At 40.3% G+C, this 11,204-nt stretch overlaps 1 pseudogene; it reads right to left on the reverse strand.

The window, feature by feature from the left end:
* Window positions 1-7,717: 7,717 nt before the first annotated feature.
* Window positions 7,718-8,144, reverse strand: LOC144243940 (small ribosomal subunit protein eS19 pseudogene; annotated as a pseudogene).
* Window positions 8,145-11,204: the final 3,060 nt, after the last annotated feature.

Here is an 11,204-nt window from a genome sequence, read left to right on the forward strand (position 1 = left end):
CCATATAAATGATAGAATCATAGAATCAGCTTATACATTTCTATTTTTTCAAAACTGCTACGACTTTTATTGTGATGGCATTGATTCTGTAGATCAATCAGCCTCTGGATTCATGACATTTTAATGTTTTGTCTCTCATTCTATAAACATGGGGCATCTCATTATTTATTTACCTGGTCTTTATTTATTTCTGAGAGAGAGAGACAGGGTGAGCAGGGGAGGGTCAGAGAGAGAGGGAGACACAGAATCTGAAACAGGCTCCAGGCTCTGAGCTTGCTGTCAGCACAGAGCCCGATGTGGGGCTCGAACCCATGAACTGTGAGATCATGATCTGAGCCGAAGCCGGATGCTTAACCGACTGAGCCACCCAGGAGCCCGTTTATGTATTTATTTTTTACATTATTTTCAATAGTATATTTTAGATTCTTTATTTTTCAATTGTTGTGAATATGTGTTCTTAACATAGGGGGAAAGCACTCAGTATTGCAGTACTAAATATTATTTCAACTGTAAGGTTTTTTGAGATATCCTTTATCAAATTGAAGAAATTCTTATTCTAGTTTTCTCAAAATTTTAAAAATCATGAATGGGTTTTATTTTATCAAAAGCTTTCTCTGCATCTATTAAAATGGTCAGATAGTTTATCTACTTAATTTAGTTAATGTAGGTAGTTACATTGGTTGATTTTGGAATATTAAATCAACCTTCACTGCTGGACAAACTGCATTTGGTCATTATGATGAATTACCTTTTAAAAAGATTACTAAGTTTGATTTGACATTTTTGTATGGGATTTTGCATCTGTGTTCATGAGAAATACTGACTGTAATTCTCTTTTCTTGTAATATCCTTGCCAGGTTTTGGTATCAAGGTTAAGTCTCATAAAATGAGTTGGAAAATTTTCTTTTCTTTCTCCATTCTCTGTATTTGTGTAAGGTAGTGTTATTTCTTCCTTAAATGTTTGGAAGAATTCTCCAGTGAAGCCATCTGGGCCTGGAGATTTCTTTGTGGAAGGTATGAAATTAAAGATTCAATTTCTTTTAACAGATATATAGGCCCATTGTGATCTCAAAAATCAGAATTTTTGTGTGTGACAATTTTGGATGTTCCTGTGACATTTTTGGCTAGTTGTGTTTTTTAGAGGAATTTCTCATGTTATCTAAATTTTCAAGTGTTGACATGAAGTTGTTTCTAATATCCTCTTATTATCTTTTTAACAACTGTAGGATCTGTAGTAATGCTTCCATTTGTATTCCTAATATTAATTATATATTCTCTCTCTCTCTCATCTTTCTTGCTAGATTTTTGTCAATTTCTGTGGTCTTTCCAAAGAACCAATTTTTGGCTTTGTTGATTTTATTGAATGTTTGTTTTCTATTTCTTTGGTCCTCATCCTCTCAGTTGCATGTTTTTATTTAGTGATACTCAGAAGCCTGGATGTAGGCACACTAAAAGCAGAGTTGGATTAATTAATTTTTAAGATATTATTATAAAAGTAATGCTGCTTTTCACTACCACAAAAGCAAGGGTTTTATTTCTTTTATTTAGTGCTATGCCCCCAGTCTAGAACAGTGATTTATCAGAATAGGTACTTAATAAATATTTGTTGATTGAATAATTCTATGCTCTTTGGAAAAATTTAAATCATGAAACGCATATATAGGGTTAAAACTGCATTCCATTTCATCTCCATTGCCAGTCCCTTAGGGATTAAGACAGTTTGTGTGTGTGTGTGTGTGTGTGTGTGTGTGTGTGTCTTTCCAGACCTTTTTATATACATAGACATATATTTTAAAATTAAAAACAGAATAAGGGCACCTGGCTGGCTCAGTCAGTAGAACATGTGACTCTTTCTTTTAAATGTTTATTTATTTATTTTAAGAGAGAATATGAGCAGAGGAGGGGCAGAGAGAGAAAGGGAGAGAGAGAATCCCAAGCAGGCTCTGTACATGGAGCCGGATGTGGGGCTCAATCTCATGAACTGTGAGCTCATGACCTGAGTCAAAGTCAAGACTTGGACGCTTAACCATCAACTGAACCACCCAGGCACCCTGAGCATGCGACTTGTGATCTTAGGGTCATGAGTTCAACCCCTACATCGGGTGTGAAGCATACTTAAAATTAAAAAAGAAAAAATTAAAAAAATATAATAACATTTATACATAATTTTCTGAAAAACTGTTCACCTCAACAGCAGTTGAGTAAATATTTTTAAGGATAGATTAAATATTAGAATTGCTCTGGTTTTTAAGTGACAGAAATGTAATTTAAATTGTCTTCAGTGGAAAAAGAAGGCAGGAGGGGTTTATTGACTTACATAACTAAATTCCTAGGGACAGCTGACTTCAGGCACAGTGAGGTCCAGGTGCTCAGACTTTGTCTTCATTTCCTTTGTTTTGGCTTATTCTCACATCAACTCTTCCATGTGAAGTCAAAATGGCCATAGAAGTTCCAGACACATTTCACCTGCTCTTCTCTTCTGGGAGATTGGAAAAGTCACAATGTGATCTCTAATTTGACCCTCATTTAGATCATACACCCTTCCCTAAACCAATCAATTTGCTTGAGGGAGGATGGAATACACTGACTGGTCAAGCCTGTGTCACATGCCTCAAGGCTGGAAGGCAGGCCAGCCCTACCAAACCACATGCCAGAGAGTAAGAGAGGGGTGGTTCTCCAGAGAACATGGGTAGGGAGAGGACTATTGTTAAAAGAAATGATAATGGATGTTGAGCAAGCTGAAACAACAGATTTCCATTAAAAGTGGGGTTTGAGCTTTCTCAAAGCTCATTTTGATGAGTACTGATAAACTACCTGCAAAACTGTTGTACCATTTTGTATTCTCATCAACAATGTATTAGAGTTTTGTTTTATGTACACTCATGAAAACATTAAACATTATCAATTGTATTAATCTCCCTCCTAATTTCATGGATAAAAATGGTATCTCATCAGTATTTCAATTTGCATTTTTCCTGACCCTAGTGAGTATGAGCAACTTTTCATGTTTTTTAGCCTTTTGAGTTGACTCCATAAATTACCTTCACATTACTTTTGCACCCCCCCTTTTTTTCTATTGGGTTTCCCAAAACTTCATTACTGATTTGTAGGGGTACCTTGTGTATTGGAAATGGTAATTAACTTTCTCTATGTCTTAAATGTCACAAATACCCCCCATTTAGTATTCCATTTTTATTTTTATTTTTTAAATGTTTATTTATTTTTGAGAGAGAAAGCGTGAGTGGGGAAGGTGCAGAGAGAGCGGGGGACAGAAGATCCAAACTGGGCTCTACACTGCGAGCAGAGAGCCTGATGGGAGTCTCAAACAGAGTGATCAGGACCTGAACCTAAGGCAGGCGCTCAAGTGACTAAGCCATCCTCTCGCCCCTAACATTCTGTTTTGAACTTTATAGTGCTTTTCACTATAATCAAATCTGTGCTGTTTTTCTTTGTGGTTTAAGACTTTCGTGTCTCATAAAAGTCCTTCCCATTCTTAAATTTAAAGAGCATCCTTGTATATTTCTTTCAAGCATTTTTTGTTGTTTTGTATTGTTTGTTTTTTTAAGTAAACTCTATGCCTAATGTGGGGCTTGAACTCACCATCTTGAGATCAAGAGTCTCATGGTCCACCAACTGAGCCAGCCAGGTGCCCCTTTCTTTCATGCATTTCATAGTTTAACTCTTTATACTTAGATATTTAATCCATCTGGAATTCACTTTTATGTATGGATTTAATTTAAGTATTTCTTTTCCACAGATAGATAGCCATTTATTCCTGCACTGTGTCCCTTCCTCGCTAGTTTGAAATGCTGTTTTTATCATGTGCTAAATTCCTCTGTGGTGGGAGGTGGAGACTGAGAGATTATCTTAGAAGGTAAAACTGAATGAGAGTGTGAGGGGGAGAAAGGGATCCAGGCTGACTGACCATGTTTCCTGTTTGAGTGATTGTGCAGAACCATAAAGTAGGGAGAAGAGCAGGAATAGGGATGGGGTGCTTAGAGACAGAAGGAAGGTGGGTAAGTCAATCTGGGACATGATGACTTTGAGATGGTCATGGACATCAAGGACATATTTAATAGAAACACACGATAAGCTTTTATATTACAATATTCACTATATGAAAAAGAGTTTCAGTATTGCTTCTGGACTATTCTATCGATCTGTTAGCTTATTGATTTGCTTGATCATTTTACAAATGTTTGTGAAGTATCTATTATGTGTGAAGACAAATCCTATTCTTACTATAATACCAACTATTTTATGGTACATTTGGATTAGTGGTAATGCAAGCAATTCCCATCAGCCCATTATCCTTATTTTTTAAATCATTTTTTTCTCTTGGTACTCATTTACTCTTGCAGATGAATTTTAGAAATTATCTTTTCTAGTTTCAGTTAAAGAACTCCATTAGAATTTCAAACTCAAGTTGCATTGGATTTATAGAGTAATTTGGAGGAAATTGATAGCCTTACCAAAGTATTCTACCATTGTAAGAAAATGGCATACATCTCTCCATTTATTCAGGTGTTCTAGTATGTTCCTGGCAAAATTTATTCCTATGTGCTTCATAGTTATAATTGATGTTATGAATAAAATCATTTCAAAAAACATTTTAAAATTGGTTTTCATGGGTAAAAAAGAAAACTATAGATTTTTCTATATTTTTCTTTTAACTAGCCATTTAACTGAACTTGCTGATAAGATTTATAAGGCTTCAGTGGAATCTCTGACTTTTCTAAGTAGATAATAATATAATCTGCATGTAGACATGGTTTTGCTTTTTCCTGATTTTCCTGATATATTTTTCCAGATTAACTCCATTGTTTTATTTGATTATTGTTTCTTTTTATTTACCTTTTTATAGCTCTATTGAAGGGTAATTGACAATACAATAAAGTACACATATTTAAAAAGCACCATTTATTAAAGTTTTCACATACGAGCACACCTATGAAACCATCACTAAGTCAAAATAATGAGCATACCCATCACCTCTTTAAAAAATGTTTATTTATTTATTTATTTGGAGAGCCAGCAGGGGAGGGGCAGAGACAGGGGTGGGACAGAGGATCCAAAGCAGGCTCTGTGCTGACAGCAAAGAGTCCGACATGGGGCTTGAACGCATGAACTGTGAGATCACGACCTGAGCTGAAGTTGGATGCTTAACTGACTGAACCACCCAGACGCCCCTCCCTGTGTCCCTTTTTAATCTCTTACTCCCACCTCTCCCTTCCTCTCCTCTCATCTCTAAGCAATCAATGATATGTTTATCTGTCACTATAGATCAGTTACTTTGCATTTTCTAGATTTTATATCTTTGTGGAATCATACCGTGTATATATACTCCTTTTTTGTCTGTCTTCTTTCACTTAGCATAATTGGCATTTTGAGATTCATCTCTGTTATTATGTGTATCCAATTGTTCATTGCTTTTTATGACTGGATAGTATTCCTTTGTATGAACATGTTCTAATTTGTTTACGTATTCACTTAAAAAAATAAAGTTTGTTTGTTTGTTTGTTTATTATTTATGTATTTCTACACCCAATGTGGGGCTTGAACTCACAACCCTGAGATCAAGAGTTGCATGCTCCATCAACTAAGCCAGCCAGGGACTCCTATTCATTCACTTATCGATGGACATTTGGGTTTCCAGTTCTTAGCTATTACAAATAAAGCTGTTATGGACATTTACATACAAGTCTTTGTATGATTATATGCTTTCATTTCTCTTGGGTAAATAATTTGTGAAGTGGAGTAGCTGGTCACAGGGTAATGTCTTTAACATTTTAAGATACTGATTTCCAGGGGCACCTAGGTGGCTCAGTCAGTTAACCATCCGACTTCAGCTTAGGTCATGATCTCACTGGTCAAGAGTTTGAGCCCCGCGTAGGGCTCTATGCTGACGGCTCAGAGCCTAGAACCTGCTTCCAATTCTGTGCTGTCAGCACAGAGCCCGATGTGTGGCTCAAACCCATGAACTGTGAGATCATGACCTGAGCCAAAATCAAGAACCAGATGCTTAACAAACTGAGCCACCCAGGAGCCCCTCATTGTAGTTTTAAGTTGCATTTCCCTAATGCCTGCTAATAAGCATCTTCCCATATGCTTATTTACCTCGTCTATGCCTCCCTTATTGAACTGTCAGTTCAAATCTTTTGCCCATTTAAAAAACTGGGTGGTTTGTTTTCTTACTGAGTTTTGAGAGTTCTTTGTATATTTTTTTTCTTTTTTTTTTTAAACTTTTTTTTAATGTTTTATTTATTTCTGAGAGAGAGAGAGACAGTGTGAGCAGGGGAGGGTCAGAGAAAGAGGGAGACACAGAATCTGAAACAGGCTCCAGGCTCTGAGCTAGCTGTCAGCACAGAGCTCGATGTGGGACTCGAACCACGAACTGTGAGACCATGACCTGAGCCGAAGTCAGGCGCTTAACCGACTGAGCCACCCAGATGCCCCTTTAAACTTTTAAAAAATGTTTTATTTATTTCTGAGAGAGAGAGAGAGAGACAGCATGAGCAGGGGAAGATGAGAGAGAGAGGGAGACACAGAATCCGAAGCAGTCTCCAGCCTCTGAGCCAGCTGTTAGCACAGAACCTGACGCTGGGCTCGAACCCATGAACTGTGAGATCATGACCTGAGTTGAAGTCGGATGCTCAACTGACTGAGCCACCCAGGCGCCCCTGGGTAAAAGTCTTTTATGACATATACACTTTGCAATATTCTCTCCCACTCTGTAGCTTTTCTTTTTGTTCTTTTAACAATATCTTTTACACAGCAAAAATCCTTAGTACTGATGAAGTCCAATTTTTCCATTTTTTTATGGTGTTGTTATCTCAGAAATCTTTGCCTAGCCCAAGATCAGAAAGATTTTCTCCTATATGTTTTATTTTAGAAATGTTACACTTTTAGGCTTCTGTTTAGGCTTAGGATCCACTTTGTGTTAATTTTTGTATAGTGGTGTGAGTTATTTTATTTTATTTGGAACATAGATATTCATTTCCTCCGGGACATTTGTTGAAAAAACTATCCTTTTCCCACTAGACTGCCTTTGCATCTTTGTTGAAAATCAATGACCGTATATGCATAGGTCTATTTCTAGACTTTCTATTCTCTTCCCTTGGTTCGTCTATTCTTAAAATTTTTTTAATGTTTTTTTTTTTTTTTTTTGAGAGAGAGAGACAGAGTGTGAATAAGGGAGAGGCAGAGAGAGAGGGAGACACAGAATCTGAAGCAGGCTCCAGGCTCCGAGCTGTCAGCACAGAGACCGACGTGGGATTCAAACTCACGAACCATGAGATGGATGACCTGAGCCGAAGTTGGACACTTAACTGCCTGAGCCACCCAGGTGCCCCTGGTTTGTCTATCTTGATGCCAACAGCACACTATCTTCATTGACTTAGCCTTTTAATCATCTTGAAATTAAGTAGTGTAAGTCCTTCAACTTGTTGGTTTTTTCTTCCACAGACAAAGCAACTTACTAACCCAGCATTTGTTCTAATGCTTCTTCTTTTTTAATGTTTATTTATTTTGAGAGAGAGAGAGATCATGAGCAGGCAGAGAGGCAGAGAGAGAGAAGAGAGAGGATCCCAAGCAGGCTTCATGCCCTCAGATGAGAGCCCGACAAGGGGCTTGATCCCACAAACCATGAGAGATCATGACCTGAGCTGAAATCAAGAGTCAGTTGCTTAACCGAGTGAGCCACCCAGGTGACCCTGTTCTAATGCTTCTTGTTGGCAGTTGCCAACTATCTGAAGATTCTTCCCAGATCTCTTTATCCCTGAGGTGCTAGTTTGTGGTCCCCATCTTGGTCCTTGTCCACCATTTCAGCCTCTCCAGGTCTTGGAGGATACTGCGGGCCACATTTTTGGAGCCTTGGCTGAAGATGGGTGGGCATGACGCTGTTTCTCTGATGTCCCCCATAGATCTTGGTCATGGAGCCAACCTGGTGCAGCCCGAGAGATATTCTGTGGAAGTTTTTATGTGTGGAACCAGTTCTCATCATAAGGAGCAAGCTCTTTATGCTCGGGCAGCTTGATGGTGTCTGCCCATTTAGGAACCTTCAGCTTCCCAAACTTTTTGAGAAAGGCTGCTGTAGCTCTGAAAAAACCCTGAAGGTTCATGTCTTTTGCAGTAACTCCAGCCATTTGTGGCCTCAGTGCTACCAGCCAAGGGCTAGGGCCTTCCAACTACCTGCCCCCGCCTTCTTTTGCAAAGTTATTTTGGCTCTTCTAAGTCCACTACATTTCCACAAGAATTTTAGAATTAACTTTTCAATTTCTACCAAAAAATGCTGCTGGGAATTTGACTGGGATTATGTTGAATTTATAGATCAGTTTGGGGAGAACTGATCTTGACCGTATTGAATCTTCTGATCCATGAGCATAGTATACCTCCTCATTTACTGAGGCCTCTCAGCAATGTTTTGTAATTTCCAGTGTACAGGTCTTATACATCCTTTGTCAGTCTTTTCCCTAAGTAATTCATTTTTTTTAGTTTACTTATTTTGAGAAATAGAGAGAGAGAATGCACGTGTGAGCAGGGGAGGGGCAGAGATAGAGGGAGAGAGAGAATCCCAAGCAGACCCTCCTGAGCCGTGAGATCATGACCTGAGCCAAAATCAAGAGTCAGATGCTTAACCTACCAAGCCTCTCAGGTGCCCTTAAGTAGTTCATATTTTTTGATGCTACTGTACACGGCATTATTTCTTTAAATGCCAATTTCCAGTTGTTCATTTCTAGTATATAGAAATAGAATTGATTTTATGTATTGATCTTATAATCTTGCTAAACACACACATTAGTTCTAACAGTTATTTTTTTAGATTCCATCCAATTTTCCACATGGAAATCCATGCCATCTTGGAATAAAGACAGATTTACTTCTTCAATTCTGGATGCCCTTTTACCTTTGCCTTCATGCACTGGCCAGAACCTCAGTACGATGTTGAATAGGGATGATGAGAGTGACATACTTGCCCTGTTTCTGACATTAGCAGGAAATTTAGGGTTCTTCTACAACATTCACACTTTGAGTGATTCCCGCTATCGTATCATGGCTTCCTCTTCTCTGTTGGATTTTGCCATCAGTATAATCTCCCATCCAAGTACTAACCAGGCCTGACCCAGCTTAGCTTCTCAGATCAGATGAGATCAGGCACATTCAGGGTAGTATGGCTGTAGATGCCATCAGTATAATCTAATATGCTTTAAAACTCTAGTATATTTTTCCTCTGTCATTTAAAAGGGGGTTTTGAGGATGGAGTGGTAAACAGATGTGCTAAAGTAGCCTTCTTGAATCAGAGGTACAATGTTAGGTTTTGCCAGGCAAGTGTAACCACAAAAGACAGAGGGTAAGAAGTTAAGATGATCTGATAAAGCAGAGACTCTGGGCTGCAAAAGGGAAGAGAATGAAGACAGAAGGAGGCTGACAGGTGGGAAAGACATCTCAGGGTCCGTTGACTGGGGACTGAAGAACAGTTGTCTGAGGGATAGTTGAACCAATGGAGAGAAGGTGAGTTCAGAAAGGATAATGGGAGCACTTATTGGTGGTGACAGTGTCCAGGATGGGAACAGGGTGTAGGCAGAGAACATGAGTTGGCATATGCAGGCTGTAGAATGGAGATGCTGGGACTTTTAGAGTTACCCAAGGTGCCTTAGGAACTGGGATGTGAAATGAGAAGCAGGGCTGGGAGGTCAGTGGACAACAGTCATGAGGGAGAGTGGCACAGGTGGATGGAGCAGGGGCTTTTGCGAGAGGGTAAGAGAGAGGCACCTGGGTGGCTCAGTCAGTTAAGCGTCCGACTTCGGCTCAGGTCATGATCTCACAGTTCCGTGAGTTCGAGCCCTGAGGCAGGCTCTGTGCTGACAGCTCAGAGCCTGGAGCCTGGTTCTGATTCTGTATCTCCCTCTCTCTCTGCCCCTCCCCCACGTGTGCTCTGTCTCCCTGTCTCTCAAAAATAAACATTTAAAAAATTAAAAAGAAAGAAAGAAAGTGACAGAGTGATGTTCTGGAAGCAGCAATGGGGAGCTAGGAAGGACCTGACTCCATCTCCTGACCCTTTGGCACTGCCCCAAGAAGGGGTCACAAAAGCAGCAAGGACCCAGGGGAGGTGCAAGAGTCTTTCCCCCAGATTTTGGGCTAGCTCCTCTACCTCTGGTTACACGTGGGGATTGGAGTTCAGCCCTGGCTTGCAGCCCCGTGACTGGAGGGCACAGTGTGGCCCGGGGCCTGGAGGTAGAGAAGAGCGGCGGATTTGGATTCCTTGGGCAAGTCATTTTGCTTTTCTGAGCCTCAGTTTTATCAAATCTAAAATGGGATTTCAGATTGAGCCTGGGTGTCTCTGTTGGTTAAACATCCGACTCTTGGTTACATCTCAGGTTCTGATATCACGGCTCATGAGTTTGAGCCCCGCGTTGGGCTCTGTGCTGACAGAGCAGAGCCTGCTTGAGATCCTCCCTCTCCCTCTCTTTCTGCCCTTTCCCTGTTCTCCCTCTCTCAAAACAAATAAACTTAAAAAAATAAAATGAAACGGGATTTTATACACACAGAGGATTAAATTGAATAAAATAATATCCTAAGTGCTTAAGAGTGGCTCCAACTACCATTATTTTGAATTTTTAAAAATGTCTTATTTATTTCTGAGAGAGAGAGAGAGACAGCATGAGCAGGGGAGGGTCAGAGAAAGAAGGAGATACAGAATCTGAAACAGGCTCCAGGCTCTGAGCTGTTAGCACAGAGCCCGACGCGGGGCTCGAAGCCACGAACCGTGAGATCATGATCTGAGCCGAAGGTGGATGCTTAACTGACTGAGCCACCCAGGCACCCCTGCTATCATTATTTTGTATTCTTAGGGTTAGACTCTGATTTTCCTGTCCCTCTGTGAGGAGCTCCCTCATTTTGGCCAGCAGCCCACACACCCCTGACAGACAAATCTGTCCATCCTCTAGGAAGTGAAGAGCTGGGCCCCTCCTCCTCAGTGCTGCATAAGCAACTTGAACCTCAAGTTCAACCCTGAACCTCAACCTCTCATCACCCCCCAGATTCTTGCATCAGATCCAGGGCCGGACCAGGGTGGGAGGCTAGGCAGCCGGCAGTCTGCAACGGAACAAGGAGCAGAGGCCGTAGGTCCTGGGAAGAGAGGGAACAGGAAGCAAAGTGTGCATCTGTCACCAGCCCCCATGAGCAGGGGAGGAAGGGGCCTCACT

This window comes from Crocuta crocuta, unplaced genomic scaffold (assembly GCF_008692635.1).
Source record: "Crocuta crocuta isolate KB4526 unplaced genomic scaffold, BGI_CrCroc_1.0 scaffold68, whole genome shotgun sequence".
Lineage (NCBI taxonomy): Eukaryota > Metazoa > Chordata > Mammalia > Carnivora > Hyaenidae > Crocuta > Crocuta crocuta.